This window comes from Ceratotherium simum, chromosome 25, assembly GCF_057802395.1.
Source record: "Ceratotherium simum simum isolate JZ-2026a chromosome 25, ASM5780239v1, whole genome shotgun sequence".
NCBI classification, from domain to species: Eukaryota; Metazoa; Chordata; class Mammalia; order Perissodactyla; family Rhinocerotidae; genus Ceratotherium; species Ceratotherium simum.
The window spans coordinates 477,414-496,408 of NC_141924.1; the positions used below are offsets into that span (position 1 = coordinate 477,414).

The following is an 18,995-nucleotide window of genomic DNA, read 5'->3' on the forward strand; positions in this document are numbered from 1 at the left end:
CAGCCCTGCCCAAGGAGCCTGACCTCTAGCAGAGAAGAGAGATCCTGAAGGACTCTGCCCAGCGTCGACCATGAGCGAGATGGCATGGGCAGGCCCACAGCAGGAGAGCATGCTATCTGCCAGCCCTGAGGATGGAGCTGCTAGGCTCCCTGTGCCTCGGGGCATCCCTACAGACAGGGATAAAAATACCATCGACCTCCTAGGACAGGCGTCAGGGCTGACGGGGGCAAGGTTCAGTGCTGAGAAGCAGGCCTGTCCCCAGGAGTGCTGGTGTCAGCCATCACGATGGTGGTGTGCCTCACCTCCACATGCAAGCACCTGGCCCAAAGCTCAGCCTCCCCACTTACTGAGCTGAATTATATTTCTTAAACTCTCTGTGTCTCAGTCTCCCCAACTGTAAAACGTAGATGATGACAGCATATATCTCAAAGGGCAGTGTGAATATGAAACAAGATAATCTGTATGAAGTGCTCAACACGTGCCTGGCATACTGTGAGTGCCCAACATCAGCGGCTGCTGTGGTCAGTCGGGGAGTGGGGCTGTTAGTAAGAGAAGGCCTCCACGAGGAAACCTGCTTGAGTTTTATGACCACGTGCCTCGTGAATACTAAACACAGCCCAGCAACTCTACTCTCTCTCTAGGAAGCTAGTTTCCCTCTCTTAAGATAACTGGGACAAGTTTTAGACAGGCATAAATTCCATATAGCTCCTCACATCAAGAAGTGAAGTCTTGGGCCAGCCCAGTGGCATAGTGGTTAAGTGCTCGCACTCCCCTGCTGGCGGCCTGGGTTCGGATCCTGCACACGCACCTAAGCACCGCTTGCCAGGCCATGCTGTGGCGGCGTCCCATATAAAGTGGAGGAAGATGGGCACAGATGATAACCCAGGGCCAGTCTTCCTCAGCAAAAAGAGGAGGATTGGCAGGGATGTTGGCTCAGGGCTGACTTTCCTCACAAAAAAAAAAAAAAAAAAAGAAAGCCATTGACCGCCGAGGACCACCTCTCAGTCCTCACCTCACTGAACATCTCACAGCCTGACACAGTAGAAGTAACAGCCCCTCTTAATTTCCCTGACACCACACCCTCCTAGTTTCCTCCAGTCCCCACAGGCACTCCTTGTCAACTTCTATTTCCTCTGCTCAACTCTACAAGCGGGCGTGCCCCAACATTCAGCCCTGGTCTCTCTTCTCTCCCTCTGTCAGGCACGTATAATGCAGGGTTTAAAAGTGCAGGTCTGAGAGCCCTGGTTCCAGAAATAGTGCAGCAGCTTGTATCAGACTAATCTTCCTGCTATTTATAATTATAAACTATGGACAAAATATAAAAAATAGCTATTTGAAGGTATCGGGGACCACCCAAAAACATGCAGAAACTATAAGGAACACAATCATTGGAAGAAGGAGAGCAAGCTCTATGAGCTCTACCCTGAAATGGCTTCTGTCTGACCTGAGGGCACTTCCCAGTTTTCACAAAGCACAGGATAATAGTGCTTAAGTCAAACAGTGCTTAAGCAGTCTTACTACAAGAAGAAAAAGAGGTCAGAGTTCAGGACCACCAGAATGGTTGAAAATTGAAGGGGAAAATCCAACAAAGAACCAAGCCCCCAAATCTGTATTAAATTTCTCCCAAACTCTTGGCTGACTACTAAAATGCACACGGTGGGATGAGACACCAAGAAACCAAACAGAAACAAAAAAGTCAAACTCAGAAACAGAGAGTAGAAAAGCAGCTGCCAGGGGCTGGTGGTGGAGGAATTGGGAGAGATTGGTAAAAGGGTGCAAACACTCAGCTATAAGATGAATAAGGTCTGAGGATCAAACGTAAAACACGGTGACTGTAGCTGATAACACTGTGTTGTTTAACTGAAACTGCTAAGAGAGTACAACTTAAATGTTCTCACAATAAAATGAGATAAATATGCAAGGTGATGGATGTGATAATTAACTAGATGGGGACAATCCTTTCACAATGTAGATGGATATCAAATCAGCATGATGTATGTTAAATATCTTACAATTTTATATGTCAAATATACCTCAATAAAGCTGGAAAAAAAAAAAAAAGAAATCAAGCAGAAAGCAGCTGTTGTGAGGTGAAAAGGCTAAGCAAAGATTCCAGCAGCTGTCCAGCACTGGGGAGACAGAATTTGGAGTTTAAGTTCTGCCAAATTAAAAGGGTTTCCATTAAAATTCCAGAAGGGCCATGCCTTAGGAGTAAAACCAATGTTCCAGAACTAAAGGCAATGCCCTAAAACTTAGGGCAAAAGCAAAACAGATCCACCCTAGAAAACCTTCTACAGGATCAAGATGATCTCCTAGTAATTTAATAGCCTGCCTGAACAAAACTCAACACTCATTAAGGGAAGATAACCTAAAACGGAGTCTTTAGAATGTACCATCCAAAATGTCTGTTATACAATAAAAAATTATCAGACATGCAAAGCATAAAAACGTGACCCACGATCAAGAGAAAAAACAATCTACAGGACCCACAGATGCCATATGTCAGAATTTGCAGGTGAGAACTTCAAAACAGCAATTATAAATACATTAAAGGATTTTGGGAAAAGAGAACAGAAAGAATGAACAGGTGGAGAATATTAGCAGAGAAATGCAAACTTGAAAGAAGAACCAAAAGGAAATTCTAGAACTGAAAAATACAGCAGCTGAAATTAAAATGTCACTGAATGGAATTAATAACAGAATGAAAACAAAGAAGAAAAGCAGTGAATCTGAAGATAGATGAATAGAGAATTTACAGATGTAAACACAGAGAAAAAAAAAATTTTAAATACCAATATATTCAAAACCTATGGGACAATATCAAACAATCTAAAATAGATATCACTGGAGTCCCAAGAGGAAAGGAGAAAGAATATAAGGCAGAAGAAATATTTAAGAGGCAATAGCCAAAAAGTTTCCAAAACTGATTAAATACATCAACTCACAGATCCAGGGAACTAAGTAAATCCAAAGAAGGATAAATACAAAAACACCACACCTAGAAAATTACAGTCAAACTGGAAAAGAAAAAACTTTAACAAAAATAAATAATTTATCTAATAAATCAAATATCTTAAACACAGCAGGAAAAAAGATATCAGGTAAACAACAATCAGAATGATAGCTGACTTCTAATCAGAAACAACAGAAGCTAAAAGACAATGGAATAACATCTTTAATGTGCTTGAAGAAAAAAGCTGTCAACCTAGAATTCTATATCCAGGAAAAATATCCTTCAATTCTGAAGGGTAAAGACCTTTTCAGACAAACAAAAGCTGAGACAATCTGTCCCCAGCGCACCCACAATATAAGAAACACTGAAGTTAGTGCTTCAAGCTGAAGGAAAATGATACAGAAATCTGATCTGCAAAAAGAAATGAAGAACTGGGCCGGCCCCATGGCTTAGCGGTTAAGTGCGCATGCTCCGCTGCTGGCAGCCAGGGTTCAGATTCCGGGCGCGCACTGACGCACTGCTTCTCTGGCCATACTGAGGCTGCGTCCCACATACAGCAACTAGAAGGATGTGCAGCATTGACATACAACTATCTACTGGGCCTTTGGAGGAAAAAAATAAATAAATAAATAAAAAGAAATGAAGAACTTCCCAACTCATTCTATGGGGCCAGTATTACCCTGATACCAAAACCAATGATATCATATGGAAAGAAAGTCATATGCAAATCTCTCTTATGAGTATATATGAAAAAATCCTCAACAAAATACTAGCAAACCAAATCTAGACACATATAAAAAGGATCATACACCACACCTAGGACATTTATCCTAAGAATGCAAGGTTGCTTTAACATCTGAAAATTAATTAACATAACACATCATATCAACAGACTAAAGGGCAGAAACCCAACGATCATCTCAATAGATGCAGAAAAGGCATGCCAAAACCCAACACTCTTTCATGGTAAAAACATTCCACTGACTAGGACTAGCAGGCAACTTCCTCAACCTCTGAAGGCCCACTATCACCACTTCCATCCAACACTGTATTAAAGGTTCTAGCCAGTACAATAAAGCAAGAAAAAGAAATGAAAGGCATAACAGTTGGAAAAGAAAAGTATAACTGTCTTTATTCACAGATGATATGATTATGTAGATAGAAAATCCAAAAGGATATACAAACACACTATGAAAATTGATGTGTAAAAAAAAGAACTGATTGAGCAAAGTTGCAGGATACATGATATACATCGGTATATACAAACCAACTGTGTTTTTGCATATTAACAACAAATAATTGAAACACAATATAAAAATATTTTAAGTAACATCAAAAATATCAAATACCTACAAATAATACTGAATGAAAAAAGTGTACTTTCACACTGAAAACTACAAAACATTGCCGAGAAAAACTGAAGATGATTTAAATAAATGGAGAGATATACCATGTGCACAGATCAGAAGACTCAATGTTAATAATTCAATTCTAAAATTGATCTACAGATTCAATGTAATCTCAACCAAACTCCCAGCAAAACTTTCTGTACAAATTAAAAAGTTTATTCTAAAACTAGCAAGACATTTTTGTAGAGGAATAAAGCTGGAGGTCTTACACTACTTGATTTCAAGACTTACCAGTTGCACTAATTAAGACAGTGTGGTGTTGGCATAAGATAGAAAAACAGACCAATGGAACATAACAGAAAGCCCAGAAATAAGCTGCACACACATGTTCAATTAATTTATAACAAAGGCTTCAAGGCAATTAAATGGAGAAAAGAGAGTCTTTTCAACAAATGATAGTAGAATAATTATATAACCCATATGCAGAAAAACATGTACCCTGATTCCACCTCACACAAAATATAACGCCAGACAGATCACTCAGAAAGGATATCAGTATTTGCTTGGAGATGGAGGGAGCCCAAAGGGGCATGAGGAAATTTGGGGTGATGGATGTGTTCACTATCTTGACTGTGGCGATGATTTCACAGGTGTACACATATGTCAAAATGTATCAAATTTTACACTTTAAACATGTAGTTTATTATACATCAATTGTATCTCAATAAAGCTGTTAAAAAGAAAAAGATGAATCATAAACCTAAATACAAAAGTTACCACTATAAAGCTTCTAAAGAAAAAAAAAGAAAAGGACAGTGTCTTCACAACCCTGGTGCAAGCAAAATTTTCTTAGGACACATACTAAACACAAAAGAAAAATACTGACAAACTTTAACATCACTCAAAATGGTCTGTTCATCAAAAAACACCATTAAAAAACCAACAGGCAAATCATAAGATAGGAAAAAATATTCATTCCTCACTTCCTCTCCTCCTCCCACTCTATATGTACATACACACACATACACCATAAAGGACTCATAACCAGAATATATATTTTTTTAAATTCCTAAAATGAATAATAAAAAGACAAACAATCCAATAAAAAGTGGGCAAAAGACCTGACACTTCACGAGAGATACACAAATGGTCAATAAGCATATGAAAACTTGTTCACCATTGTTATTCATCAGAGAAACGCAAATAAAACCACACTGAGATGCCACTACCACCTGAATGGCTAAAATTAAAAAGACTGACAATACCAAGTGTTAGCACGGATGTGGAGAAACTGGAACTCTCATATATTACTGGTGGGAATATAAAATGGTACCAGTTTGGAAAATCATTTGCCAGTTTCTAAAAAAGTTAAACATACATCTATACTATGACCCAGCAATTCTACTCCTAGCCATGTACCCCAAAGAAATAACATATGTCTACAAAACATGTACAAGAATCTCAGTTACTTTAGTTGTAATAGACAAAAAGTGAAAGCAACCCAAATGTCCATCAATAGGAAAAGAGAGAAACAAATTAAGATATTTTCAGACAAAAGAATATTACTCAAATAAAAAGCACAAACTACAGAGACAGGTTTCAAAATCAATAATTCTCAAAAATATTACAATGAGCAAAAGCAGACAGACACAAAAGAGCATACACTTTATGACTGCATTTATATGAAGTTCAAGGACCTGCAAAATTAATTTATAATGACAGAAATCAGAGCAATGGTTGCCTTGGGATGGGGAGGCGGTTGTAGTAACTGAAAAGGAACACAAGCAAACTTTCAGGGGTAATAAAAATGTTCTATATATTAACATCAGTGACGGACACATAGGTGTACATCTTTGTTAAAATTCATCAAACATATACTTAAGATCCGTACATTTCATTGAGTGTAAAATACTCTTCAGTAATTTTAAATTTAAATTCTTAATTTTACATTTTAAATAATTTTAAATTTTGAAGTGGAATATTTTTAAAGAAATAAAACATTGTACATTCTGTGTTAAAAAGAAGAGGGCTGCTTGCAGTATATGGATATGACATGACTTCCAAGAGAAAGAGGACGGCTGAGGGACAGGGTGAGAATGAGACCGCCTTCACAATCCACACTTTGGTACCCTCTGAAGTCATTCTGAGTTCAGATTCCCACGTGCATGAGCCACCCACAGGAGGCGACAGTGAAAAGCACAAGCTCTGGAGCCTGACCATCCAACTCTCCCATCTACTTACTGTGACCTTGGGTACGTAACTTAATTTGTTTGTGCCTCAGTGTTCTCAAATGAATATTAACAGGAATATTAAGAGTAACTACCTCATCAAGTTGTCTTAAGAATTAAATGATTACTGGGTGAGACATCAAACTGTAAAATTTAGCACTGGCTTTCACTCTCTGGTTTATAGTAAATTCTTCACCAGCCACATACTCACTTTATGTCAAAATGCCTGTTCTCTCTCACAGATACAAGGATAATAAAAGGCAAAGCACTTTGTTGGGGAAAAACAAGGACTTGAGCCAGCCGTGCTGGCCTAGTAGTTGAAGTTCGGCTGCTTCAGCGGCCCGGGGTTCACTCGATTGGTCTCGGAATCACACAACCCATCTGTCAGTTGCCATGCTGTAGCAGCAGCTCACATAGAAGAACTAGAAGGACTTACAACGAGGATATACAACCATGCACTGGGGCTTTGGGGAAGAAAAAAAAAAGAGGAAGACTGGCAACAGACGTTAGCTTGGGGCAAATCTTTCCCTGCAAAGAAAAAAAAAAAAAGAAAAGAAAAGGAAGTACAAAATTTAAAGGGCCATTTAGAAAAAAAAAGATTAAAGGAGATGGTATAGGCAATGCACTTTAAAAAGTGCCTGGGGGCCAGCCCCGTGGCTTAGCGCTTAAGTGTGTGTGCTCTACTACTGGTGGCCCAGGTTCGGATCCTGGGCGCGCACCTACACACCGCTCGTCCAGCCATGCTGAGGCTGAGTCCCACATACAGCAACTAGAAGGATGTGCAACTATGACATACAACTATCTACTGGGGCTTTCGGGGAAAAAAAGAAAAAAAAAAAAGGAGGAGGATTGGCAATAGATGTTAGCTCAGAGCCAGTCTTCCTCACCAAAAGATTAGCATGGATGTTAGCTCAGGGCTGATCTGCCTCACAAAAAAAAAAAGTGCCTGGGCTTGTTTTTCTCAATAAAGCTTTATTGGAATACATATGTGCATGCACTCAAAAGTGCCTGGTACATAATCAGCTATCATTATTATTCAAAAATTTAAAACAGTATTTTAAAAGTTAGCCTTTTCCCTAACCAGAGAAAAAAAAAAAAAACAAGGAGAGAAGAGGCTTTAGTAAGCCTCCTTGGGATACAAATCCGGCTTTATCACCCATTTGTTGTATACCTCAGTTTCTTCCTCTGTAGCACTGGGAAATAACAGTTCCTGTACCCTCGGGTTCTCGTGAAGATTACATGGAATAATTCATAAAAGCCTTTAACAGCAGCACATGATAAACGATCCATATATGCTGCTGTGCGTGTGTGTAAACAGCTGTTCCCAAGGTTGTCAACATTATCCCCTCCCCGTGCTGAGACCATATGCCTGCACCTAACCTCTCCTCTGGGCTCCAAATGCTTCTGCGAGATATCTTCTCGCCAACCCTGGGACCTGACAGACTTCTTCCACTACTTTCATCGAAGAGAAAGCCTTGCTTTCCACCTCCAATCTGTAATAACCCCCTGCACCTACCACCACCCCACCCAGCTGCCCCATCTCAGTAAACAGGGCCACAGTCCACCCATTTGTTCCATCAAGAAGCCCAGAAATTACCCTGAGTCCTCTCTTTCCCTCATACCCCTCTTCTAATCTACCAGCAAGTCCCAACAGCTTTACCCCCAAAATAGCTCCCTAAGTCGACCACTACGGTCTAAACCATAACAACTACACCCACTCCCAACGCCTTATCGCTCCCCCTCTTATGCATGTCCCATGTTCCTATGATGATGGCACTCCCCAAGTCAATCTCCAGCCCAGGTCCCCTCCCAACCTGCAAGGAACAGCATGTTTGGAGGCCAGTGCTCTAACCCGGGCTCTAGTCTATCTCCCCATTACCCTGGCCACATATCAGTCTCATCTAGGTTCCTGGAGGAGCTCCACCTCAGGGCCTTTGCATGTGCTGTCCCCTCAGCCTGGAAGGCTCTGACTCCTCATTCTTCTCATAGCTAGCTGCTTCTTGCCCTCCAGAGCTCAGCTAACATGAGAGTTAGAAGAACCAAAAGGGTATGTGAACCTATGACATACAACTATCTACTGGGGCTTTGGGGGGAAAAAACTGAATAAATAAAATCTTTAAAAAAAAAAGAAGAACCAAAAGGGAAGAGAAATCAGAAAGGAAGGGACATGGAGAAGAGGTGAAAGGCTGAGAGTGTCAGTGATGGTCCAGGCACTAAAAGGCCAAGGGCGTGGCAGGGAGAAGCCATGGGGGAAGTGACTGGCAAGGTGAGAGTAACAGGCTAGAAAAGGCCACAAGGACAAGGCAGGTGGGTACAGTGACAAAATGGGGGGGGGTGCGGTGAGAGGCAGGAACTAAGCACAAGTGACAGACTGGGTGAGCTGGTGGTGAGAGGATAGGGGATCTGTGGCAAATGGTAGTGGTCAGTAACAAGTGGGTGGACAAGGCAGGTAGTTAGGCTGCAAGGACACAAAGGTGGCAGGTGGGGGTGTGCGGAAGACGTCACAGCGACAGGTGAGGGGCATTCAAAGGGGCCAAGAAGGTGCACAGGGGAAGGTGACAGAATGGGGATAGGAACAGCAGTCAGTGAGTGGACAAGGGAGTGATGGCAGGAGGCCCTGCGGAGGGAGTGTCCTACACCCCACCGGCAGGAGCCAGCAGCACTGACCGGTGGGTCAGAGCACTGACGGGCAGGGCCCCTAACAGACAGGGGTGAGGGAGGAGGCAGCGAGGAGGAGGATGGTGACACTGACAGGCTAGGGAGGACTGATGGGGGACCTCGACGGGCAAGGGGGGGGAACCGATGGGTGGACAGACAGGGTGGCCAACGACATGGGGACCTGGCAGCACAGGGGGGAGGAGGGACATTAACAGGGAGGGCACTGAGAGTGAGGGTTACTGAGAGAGAGGAGAGAGGACTGGACAGGGAGGAGGGGCACTGACACATGTGACACTGATAGGAAGGACGGCACTTAGGGGGTCACTAATGTGGGAAACACTTGACTGGGAGGAGGTGGGGGAGGAGGTGGACACTACCTTGGGGGACACGGGGGCAGTACTAACACGTGGGACACTGATGGGGTGGACACTGATGGGGCGGACACTGCCTTGGGGGGACACGGGGGCAGCACTAACACGTGGGACACTGAGGAGGAGGGCACTGATGGGGTGGACGCTGATGGGGGGCACTGAGGGGCGGACACTAACGGGGAGGGTACTGAGGGGTGGACACGGACGGGGGGCACTGACAGGGCGGACACTGACGGGCGGACACTGACAGGGGGCACTGGACGGGCAGACACTGACAAGGGGGCACTGAGGGGTGGACACGGACGAGGGGCACTGACGGGGCGGACGATGACGGGTGGACACTGACGGGAGAGTACTGAGAGGGTGGACACGGACGAGAGGGCACTGATGGGGCGGACACTGATGGGGGGACAATGACGGGGCAGACACTGACAGGGGGGCACTGACGGGGCGGACACTGACAGGGGGCGCTGAGGGGGCGGACAGGGGCGGGGGGCACTGACGGGGTGGACAGGGATGGGCGGGTGCTGACGGCGTGGACACTAACGGGGGGCACTGACGGGGCAGAGCGCTGATGGGGTGGACACGGACGGGAGGGCACTGACGGGTGGACACGGATGGGGGCGCTGACAAGGCAGAGCGGTGACGGGTGGACACTGACGGGGGCGCTGATGGCATGGACACTGACAGGATGGACACTGAGGGAAGGGGCACTGACAGGCTGGGCACTGATGGGGTGGACACTGGTGGGGGTGGACACAGAGGGTGTGGACACTGGTGAGGGGTGGACACAGGGGGTGGACACTGGTGAGGGGTGGACATTGGTGGGGGTGGACACTGAGTGGGGTGGACACTGGTGGGGGGTGGACACAGAGGTGGGTGGACGCTGGTGGGGGGGTGGGCACTGAAGGGGTGGGCACTGAGAAAGGGTGGACACTGAGGGGGCGGGCACTGACGGGTGGGGGCACTGACAGGGGGCAGACACTGAGCAGGGGTGGACACTGGTGGCTGGTGGTGCTGGGTGCTGGGCACCGGTGGGGGCAGACACTGAAGGGTGGACACTGATAGGGGAGGACACTCGTGGGTGGTGGGCACTGACGGGGAGTGGACACTGGTGGGGTGGACACTCGTGGGGGTTGGACACTGAGGGGCAGTGGGCACGGGAGTGGACGCTGGGGGCAGACACTCGTGGGGGTGGACACTGATGGGGAGTGGACACTGGTGGGGCTGGACACTCGTGGGGTTGGACACTGAGGGGGAGTGGGCACTGGGGAGGTGGACACTGAGGGGGAGTGGGCACTGCGGGGGGTGGACTCTGGTGGGGGGCGGACACTGAGGGGGGGCGGACACTAAGGGGGTGGGCACTGAGGGGGGCACTGACGGAGGGGTGGGCTCTGGGGTGCACACTCCGGGGGCACCGACAGGCGCGGGCACGGTTTGAGGAGCCGCGGCGGGCGGCCTCACTCACCTGCCCCGCGGGCCCGGCGACGCGGCGGCTCCTCGGAGGCCCGGGTGGGGGCCAGGGCGCTGGCGGAGGCGAAGCCCGGGCGGCCTGGGGCGCGCCGCACGCACATGGGCCCGGCCGGGCGCGGCGCCCACGGACACGGCGCGGGCCAGCCGGCAGCTGGGGATCAGCTAGGGCCGCGGGCGGCGCTCGGGTCTCTCCAAAATGGCGGCGGCGGCCGGGCGCACGCGCGTGGGGGGCGGGGCATCGCGGGGGCGCGCTCGTTCGCGGGGTGGGCGGGGGCGCGCGCTCACGTGGACGCGCCCGGCGGCGGGAGCGCGAGGGCGTGGGCCGCCGGAGGGCGGAGTGGGGCGAGGTGTGGGTTTGTCCCTCTCCTTTTCCGTCTGAGGTGTTGCTGAGTTTCTACACAAGCGTAATTAACTTTCTATAGGATGATGCGTTTGCAGTAGTAAAGTTTCCAATGCTACGTCAGTCACAGAACGGCCCCTCCAGAGGCCCGAAAGGATTTGAGGATGCCACACCGGGGCAGGGGTCTCCCGGTTCTCTGGGGCCTTCCTCTCCGCCTGAAGACCCTCCCCCTGGCGCAGCTGGGTGTCTCCGAAGCTACCTGGGCTCGCGGCGTGGACACGGTGGGCAAGAGTGAACAGTGGTCAGCCCCCATGTGCCAAGCGGAGGTCCCCCTCCACTCCTGCTTCCTAACTGGCCTGGGGGCGCCTGAGCAGCAGCCCCCAGACTTGTGTTTTCCAGGTGCCCCGCAGGTTCTTGCAGTGTTTTGCACATTAAAATATGTGCCCATTTAACATTTGTTGGAATTGTTTAATTCAATCAAACTAATCTCTAAAATGAGAATTATTTCAGGTGTCAGCGTGAACCGTGGGAAAATGTTGGAAAGAGAAGTCGAGCACTTAAGAAATACCTAATACTTGTGCTAGGTAGCAACCCTCTCAGCTGCCGGTGCACCGCGGCGCTCTGCGAAAACGGGTCTGGGCTCGCCTGTGCTCAACTGTGTCAGTAGGGGGCGCAGGAGAGGCGTCGCGGGAGGAAGGGTGTGTTCCGGACCTCGCTCTGCAGGTTGCCCGTCTTCCTTCCCTGCATCCAGCTCCTGCAGCTTCCCCAGCTCTCCCTTGGGCAGCTTTATAGCAGAATGTCTCTGGTGAGGCATCTCTCCCTGAACACCTTTCCCTGGTATGCTGCAGGGCAGATTTCTGGCAAGTTCTATAGTGTGAACTTCCAGGAAGTGGTGGTAAAAAAGCATCAGCCTTAAACCGAGAAGAGGAATGTCCTGCAAGCCCTGCAATCGAAGGCCCCTCCCCACAGAAGCTGGGGGTGCTGTGGTTGAGCTGCAGAATGGGGGCTCAGGGCCAGGGGTCCTGTGTGGGAGATGTTCCCACTGGTTGTGCCGCTGTGTGAGCGCCTGCAACCCTCTGCCTGATCTTGATGCTCTTCCTGTGCTCTGGCCAGAGTGCCTGGGGTCAGCTGGGGCCCCACTCCTCCTCTCATTCCCCACACTGGATTCATCAGCAAGTCCCTCCACTTCTAAATATAGCCAGCTCTCCACCACCGCGCCCTGATCCAAGACCATTTTCTCTCACCTGACACAACAGCAGCCTCCCAACGGTGCTCCCTGCTTCTATCCTGGCTACTTGCTGTAGGCCAGCTTGCTGTAACCAGCATAGCACCCAGAGGGATCCAGTGGTAACAAGTTGGATCACATCCCTCCCCCAGGGCTCCCGTCTCACACAGCGCGAAAGCCAAAGTCCTTGCTACTACTTACAAGGTCCCATGTGATCTGATCTCATTTCCCCTCCTCTGTCCCTTGTTTGTTGGCTCCAGTCATGATAACCTTGTCACAAGCCACTTACCCATGCTGTCCCTGCATCTGTCATGCTCTTCCTCTAGTTATGGCCGCACTTACTGACCTGCCTCCTGAATCTTACTCCACTGCCCCCTTCTCAGTGAGAGCTTCCTGGCCTCCCTATTTCAAATCTGAAGCCTACATTCATGCATGCACACACACACGTGTGCATGCACATGTGCAAACATGCATGCACACATGCAAACTTCATAGTCCCCTTCCCTGCTTGGTTTTTCCTTGTTGTATCAATAATCATGGTCCAATAAGGGGATAGAAACCACACAATGTCTTCAACAGAGGAATTTTCATATAGAAATTATTGAGAACAGGGGATTAATTGTAAAGGAGTAAAGAGAACTCTAGATTCAAGAAAGGACAAAACTTGGAAGGTGGTCCCCTCCCCAAGGTGGGAGTTCATTCTGTGTTGGAGAGTTGTGTGGCTGCAGCCCAGTGGTCAACATAGACATTCCCTGGGGTGTCCCAGGACACAGCTGATCCATAGTCCCTGAGCAGAGACTAATGGGCAGGAATACACCCCTCCAAGGTGCATGCTGGCTAAGCCTGGAAAACTTCCTCCTGAAGTGTCTGCAAGACTCACTGGGAATCCACCCATGGGGGTGCTGCTGAAACTCAGTGAGAAACCATCCAGAGAGGTGGCACTGCTGCATGTCTTCCACACGTGACTCTGACAGCTGTGCAATAGGAAGAAGAGAAAGGATGCACATCGAAACCAGAAGTCCCTTCTTCCAGCAGTGACCCTCCGGCACTCTGTACTGGCAAAGCTTAACATTGTGCCAACTGCAAAAGAGAAATGCTTACAGGATCCAGCTCCATTATCACAGTGCAGGTAAAGAGAAGTGGATTTGGATCTGAGGCAATCAGTGGAAAACAGGCAGAGTTTGACTCTCTGGGTAGTCAGCTTCTGTACGCATCCTTTCAAACATATTTGAACTTCCATACTATAAGAAAACAATGCTATATTTTCACCTAACACGATACATCCATCCTTATTGCAAGTGAAGAAATTCTCACTCTTTCCCCAAAGGCAGCATATTCACAGTCCCAACAGTCATTGAATCTATCATTGGCTACATTAATTACCCCTCAAATTCTGTCACTATTCCACTGAATATTCTCTTATGCTCTTATGTTAAAACTAAATAGGAAAGTTAACCTCTGACAACTTGTATATTTAAAAAAAATGGAAAGCAGAGAGAAGAAAATGGTGCATATATACAAATAAACACACACTATAACATGCAAAGAGAAAATGTGCAAAACTGCTACAACCTATGTTTCTGTAATTGGTCACAAGATGTAGTTGATATATGTGGCTTTTTAATAGATTTCTCTTCTAAACTCCCTTATAGTGTACACAGAACAGTTAGAACAAGCTGAATTCAGTATTTCTGACACAGAAGGACTAAGTAAAATAAATTCTGTCACTAAGAACCCCAAATGCAAAATTATTGACCAATAAATTGGAAAAAGTGAAACTGTGATGTAAAATGAGTGCTGCCTCTGGAGTGCCGTCAGAGCAGGAGGAACTGTGGCTCTGTCCTGGTCTTCTCCTCAAGAACCCCACAGTGCAGCAAGACACAGGACAGGGCATCCAAAGACCACCACTCTGTGAACCCAAGTAGGACAAACACAGAGAAATCCACACCCATATACACCATAACCACAGCGCAGCGTGTCAGAGACAGAAAGAAAACCACAAAAGTAGCAGGAGAAAAATGACCCATCACATAAAGGGGACAATGGTACAATTAATAGCTGACGTCTCATCAAGACAATGGAGTCCATAAGGCAGTAAAATGGCTGAAGGAAAAATAAAACCTGTCAATGAAAACTTCTACACCCAGCAATACTATCCTTCAAAAATGAAGGTGAGATAAAAATATTCCCAGATAAACAAAACAGAAGATTCATTGTCAGCAGATCTGCCTTGCCACAAATACTAAAGAGATTTCTTCAAGCTGAAATGAAATCACATCAGATGTTCACTCAAATCAACAGGAATGAATGAAGAACCAAATTCAGCAACATGTAAAAAGGATCATCTATTGAGACCAATGGGGTTTATCCCAGGAATGCAAAGTTGTTTTAGCATCCAAAACAGAATTAATGTAATACACTATATTAATAGAGTAGAGGATAAAAACCACTGGATTTGTCCGATAGTTGCAGAAAAGGCATGTGGCTAAATTTAATACCTATTTATGATAAGTACTCTCAATAAAGTAGGAAAAGATGGGAAATTCCTCGATTTCATAAAAGATATCTAGGAAAAATCTATACTAACATTGAACTTAATGGTGAAAGATTTAATGCTTTTCCACAAAGATGTGAACGAGGCAAGGATGTCTGCTTTCACCATTTCAATTCTACATTGGAGAATTCCACGTGTAAGGAGCTTGGGCATCACCACTCCATCCTAAGAACTAAAATGCTGAACAGATTGAAAAATCAGCAACTGTTCTTGGATTTGTAAGAGAAGAGAGGACACTGGGCAAACCACTGCTCCCAAGATTGGAGAAACAAACAGGTGGATACAAGTCACCAGGCTTACCAAGCAAAGATTCACAGGCAGGAACTGCCAGGGGAACCTGTGCCAGCTGGGTTCCCTGAACTGTATTTGATGAATTTCTGGAGGCTCAGAGTGCGCAACACTGAGAGTGAAAAACTCTGGGGTGACCCAGTCATAAGGACCCCCCACACAATATTGTGAGATTTACCTCCAGGAGCATGACCAGGTTCCCACAGTAAATATCAGAGAAAAATCCCCTCAGGCTTCCAGCAGTGGGAGGGGAAAGAACCATTTGGAAACAGCAGAGCACTCTGTTCTTCCTAACAAAGCCTGCCCTACAGGAAAACTAGTTATCAGAGCCTAACTGACCTGGGGGAAGGGAAATAACCCAGCTCCTGTCCCCTCTAGCCATCCCACCTAAGGGGGGAGAAGAAAACACGTGTGAAGTTCACAGTCTAGAGGCACAGGCCCACCGAAAGACTGAGACTTATCGGGACTGTAGAACACTCCCTGCCCTACACCTTCTCACCACGTTATTAAGGCCTGTGCAGAACAGTTCCTTTTACCCAGTACATCTTGTCCAGCTTTCAAGACAAAATTACAAGGCAAATTACACAATTAAAAGGCAAAAACCAGAATTTAAAGAGACAGAGCAAGCATCAGAACCAGACATGGCAGGGGTGTTGGAATTATCAGACCAGGAATTTAAAACAACTATGATCAGCATGCTAAGTGCTCTAGTGGATGAAGTAGACCACATAAAAGAACAGATGGGCACTGTGAGCAGAGAGATGGAAATCCTAAGAAAGGACCAAAAAGAAATGCTAGAGATAGAAACACTGTAACAGAAATGAAGAATGCCTTTCATGGTCTTATTAATAGACTGGACACAGCTGAGGAAAGAATCTCTGAGCTAGAGGATATCTCAATAGAATCCCTGAAAACTGAAAAGCAAATAGAACAAAGACTGAAACAAACACAACAGAATATCCAGGGACTGTGGGACAACTTCCAAAGGTGTAATATATGCACAATGAGAATACTCAAGTGAAAGAAAGAAAGAAATAGAGGAAATATTTGAAATGATTTTACATTGTACTCAAAGTTCTAGCCAGTGCAATAAGGCAAGAAAGAAATTTAGACATACAGATTTGAAAGGAAGAAGCAAAATTGTTTTCATTCACAGATGACATGATTGTCTATTTAGAAAATCCTAAGGAATCTACAAAAAAAAATCTAATAGAAATAATAAGCTAGTGTGGAAATTAATAAAAGAGGGGCCCAGCCCGGTGGCATAGTGGTTATGTTCATGTGCTCCACTTTAGTGGCCTGGGGTTCGCCAGTCCGGATCCTGGGTGAAGACGTACTCACCGCTCATCAAGCTGTGCTGAGGCAGCATCCCATATAGAAGAACTAGAAGGACCTACAACTAGGATATACTACCATGTGCTGGGGCTTTGGAGAGAAAAAAGGAAGAAATTAATAAAAGAAACCTCAACTAGGTTGGAGTCAGGAAGGCCTGCAGGGGGAGCTCTCAGCCCCACAACACACCGTCAATTACTTCAAACAGGAAGAGACAGACTTTCATCTTCCTCAGCAAGCACAACTATTTACTACTGAAGGAAGATTTCCCTCCCTGCCCGGCAACAGCCCAGCCAACAAGAAACACCACAGCTCAGCCAATTAGAAACACTGCAGCTTGGCCAATGGGAAACACTGCAGCTCGGCCAATGAGAAGCCATTGCCACCCTGAACTGTTCTTTCCCCAAATGGACTTTCTTTTAGAACAGCCCCTCCCTACTCCCCTCCCCTTTTCCACTATAAAAGCAGCTCCCTCCTTTGTTTGTTGGATTTGCTCTTGGTTCGCCATAGCATGTGCATCCTGCATTGCAGTTCTTTTGGCTATTCTCGAATAAACTCATCTTGAGATAAAATAACAGGCAAATTTGCTTTGTAAGTTGACATATATGGTGTCGGAAAAGTGGGATCTGAAGGAGGCAACCCCCCTAGAGACAGTGACCTGGAACTGAGCGAGGTACCCACACCGAGCCCTTGTGCTCATCGCCTCTGTGAGTTGCCACCTGCTTTCAGTTTGGTGAGTCTCCGATTCCGAGCTCCACTCCCTTTACATTTTGAGCCCTTCAACTTTATGTGGGATCAGAAAAGGCTTTGTCCTCCTGGTTCAAGTCTCGCTCCTTGGCTTCAAGGCCTGCCTCATCCTTGGTGAGTACTCAGTGTTTTCTGAAGGTAGCACAGTTCCTCTTGGGGCTGGGCCTTGCTGAAAATCCAGTAGTTTTCTTTGGTTCTCAGATTCCTTTTGGAATCAGGGCTGGGAATCCAGCAACTGGATTTAGATTCCTTTGGGGATTAGGGCAGGGACTCTAGAAACTTCCTTGGGTTTTCAGAGGAAATTTCAGAAATGGGATCCCAGTCATCTAAATGTTCAGCCTCCTTCAGGAAACCCTCCTTCAGGGACCCCCAGCCAGGTTTATGTTTGAGAACTTTGGGCCTTCTACATGTACATTTTTTTTTTCCTGAGGAAGATTCACCCTGAGCTAATATCTGCTGCCAATGTTCATCTTTTTGTATGTGAGCTGCCACCACAGCATGGCCACTGATAGATGAGGGGTGTAGGTCCATGCCCGAGAACTGAACCTGGGCTGCCAAAGTAGAGAGTGCCAAACTTAACCACTAGGCCACTAGGGCTAGCCCTGAGGTTTTGTTTTGTTTTGGTTTTGGTTTTTGGTTTTTGGTGAGGAAGACTGGTCCTGAACTAACATCTGTTGCCAATCTTCCTCTTTTTGCTGAGGAAGATTAGCCCTGAGCTAACATTTGTGCCTATCTTCCTCTATTTTGTATATGGGACACTGCTGCAGCATGGCTTGATGAGTGGTGCATAGGTCTGTGCCTGGGATCTGAACCTCCGAACCCCGGGCTGCTGAAGCAGAGCACGTGAACTTAACCACTAGGCCACCAGGCCTGCACCTAGCCCCGCATTTTTAACTAAGTGGGCCAAACAAACCAAAAGCAGTCCAGAATTGCAATTGCCATTACTTTCCATCTCTGTGAACTAGCTTTTCTTAAAACCAAATTGGAAGACTGAAGCTCTAAAATTAAGCAAAACAAATGGTATGTCTGTTGTAATTGGTACCTAAAGGTTTCTAAACGTGCACAAAACTCTAAAATCACCTCACTGCAAGATACCTTGTTTAAATTAGCCAAAACAACTGAAAAACTGAAGGAGAACAAAACGGCTTCTGAAGCCTCCTACTGCCCTCCTCCTTCTTCTCTGTCTCAGGTGCCATCTTGTTTGTCTCCCCAGACTCCTTTGTTTCAGATTCCACCCCAGCAGCCATATTGTGCCCAGGCTCTGCCCCTGATGCCATCTTCCTCTCTTCCCTCCTGCAAAATCCTGCCCCTTTAAAATCAGACCCCCTGAGGAGTCAAATGGTAACCCTAATTACTATTTCTAAGTTACCTGGAGCAAATAAATAGCTAGAAGGAAAAATTTAAATAGCAATTACCCTAGACTTTTTTTTTCAAGTCTTCATTTTATTTATTTTTTTATTTTTTTATTTTTGGTGAG

At 46.2% G+C, this 18,995-nt stretch overlaps 1 protein-coding gene across 6 annotated transcripts in view; it reads right to left on the bottom strand.

Annotated features, from left to right (window-relative positions):
* The window catches only part of PPP6R2 (protein phosphatase 6 regulatory subunit 2), a 90,592-nt gene extending 79,409 nt beyond the window's left edge, over positions 1-11,183 (bottom strand). For all 6 annotated transcript variants that reach the window (XM_087448664.1, XM_087448661.1, XM_087448662.1 and 3 more), the window contains exon 1: positions 11,028-11,183. The gene's annotated coding sequence lies outside the window, so the exon portion shown is untranslated. The remainder of the gene's footprint in view (positions 1-11,027) is intronic.
* Positions 11,184-18,995: the final 7,812 nt, after the last annotated feature.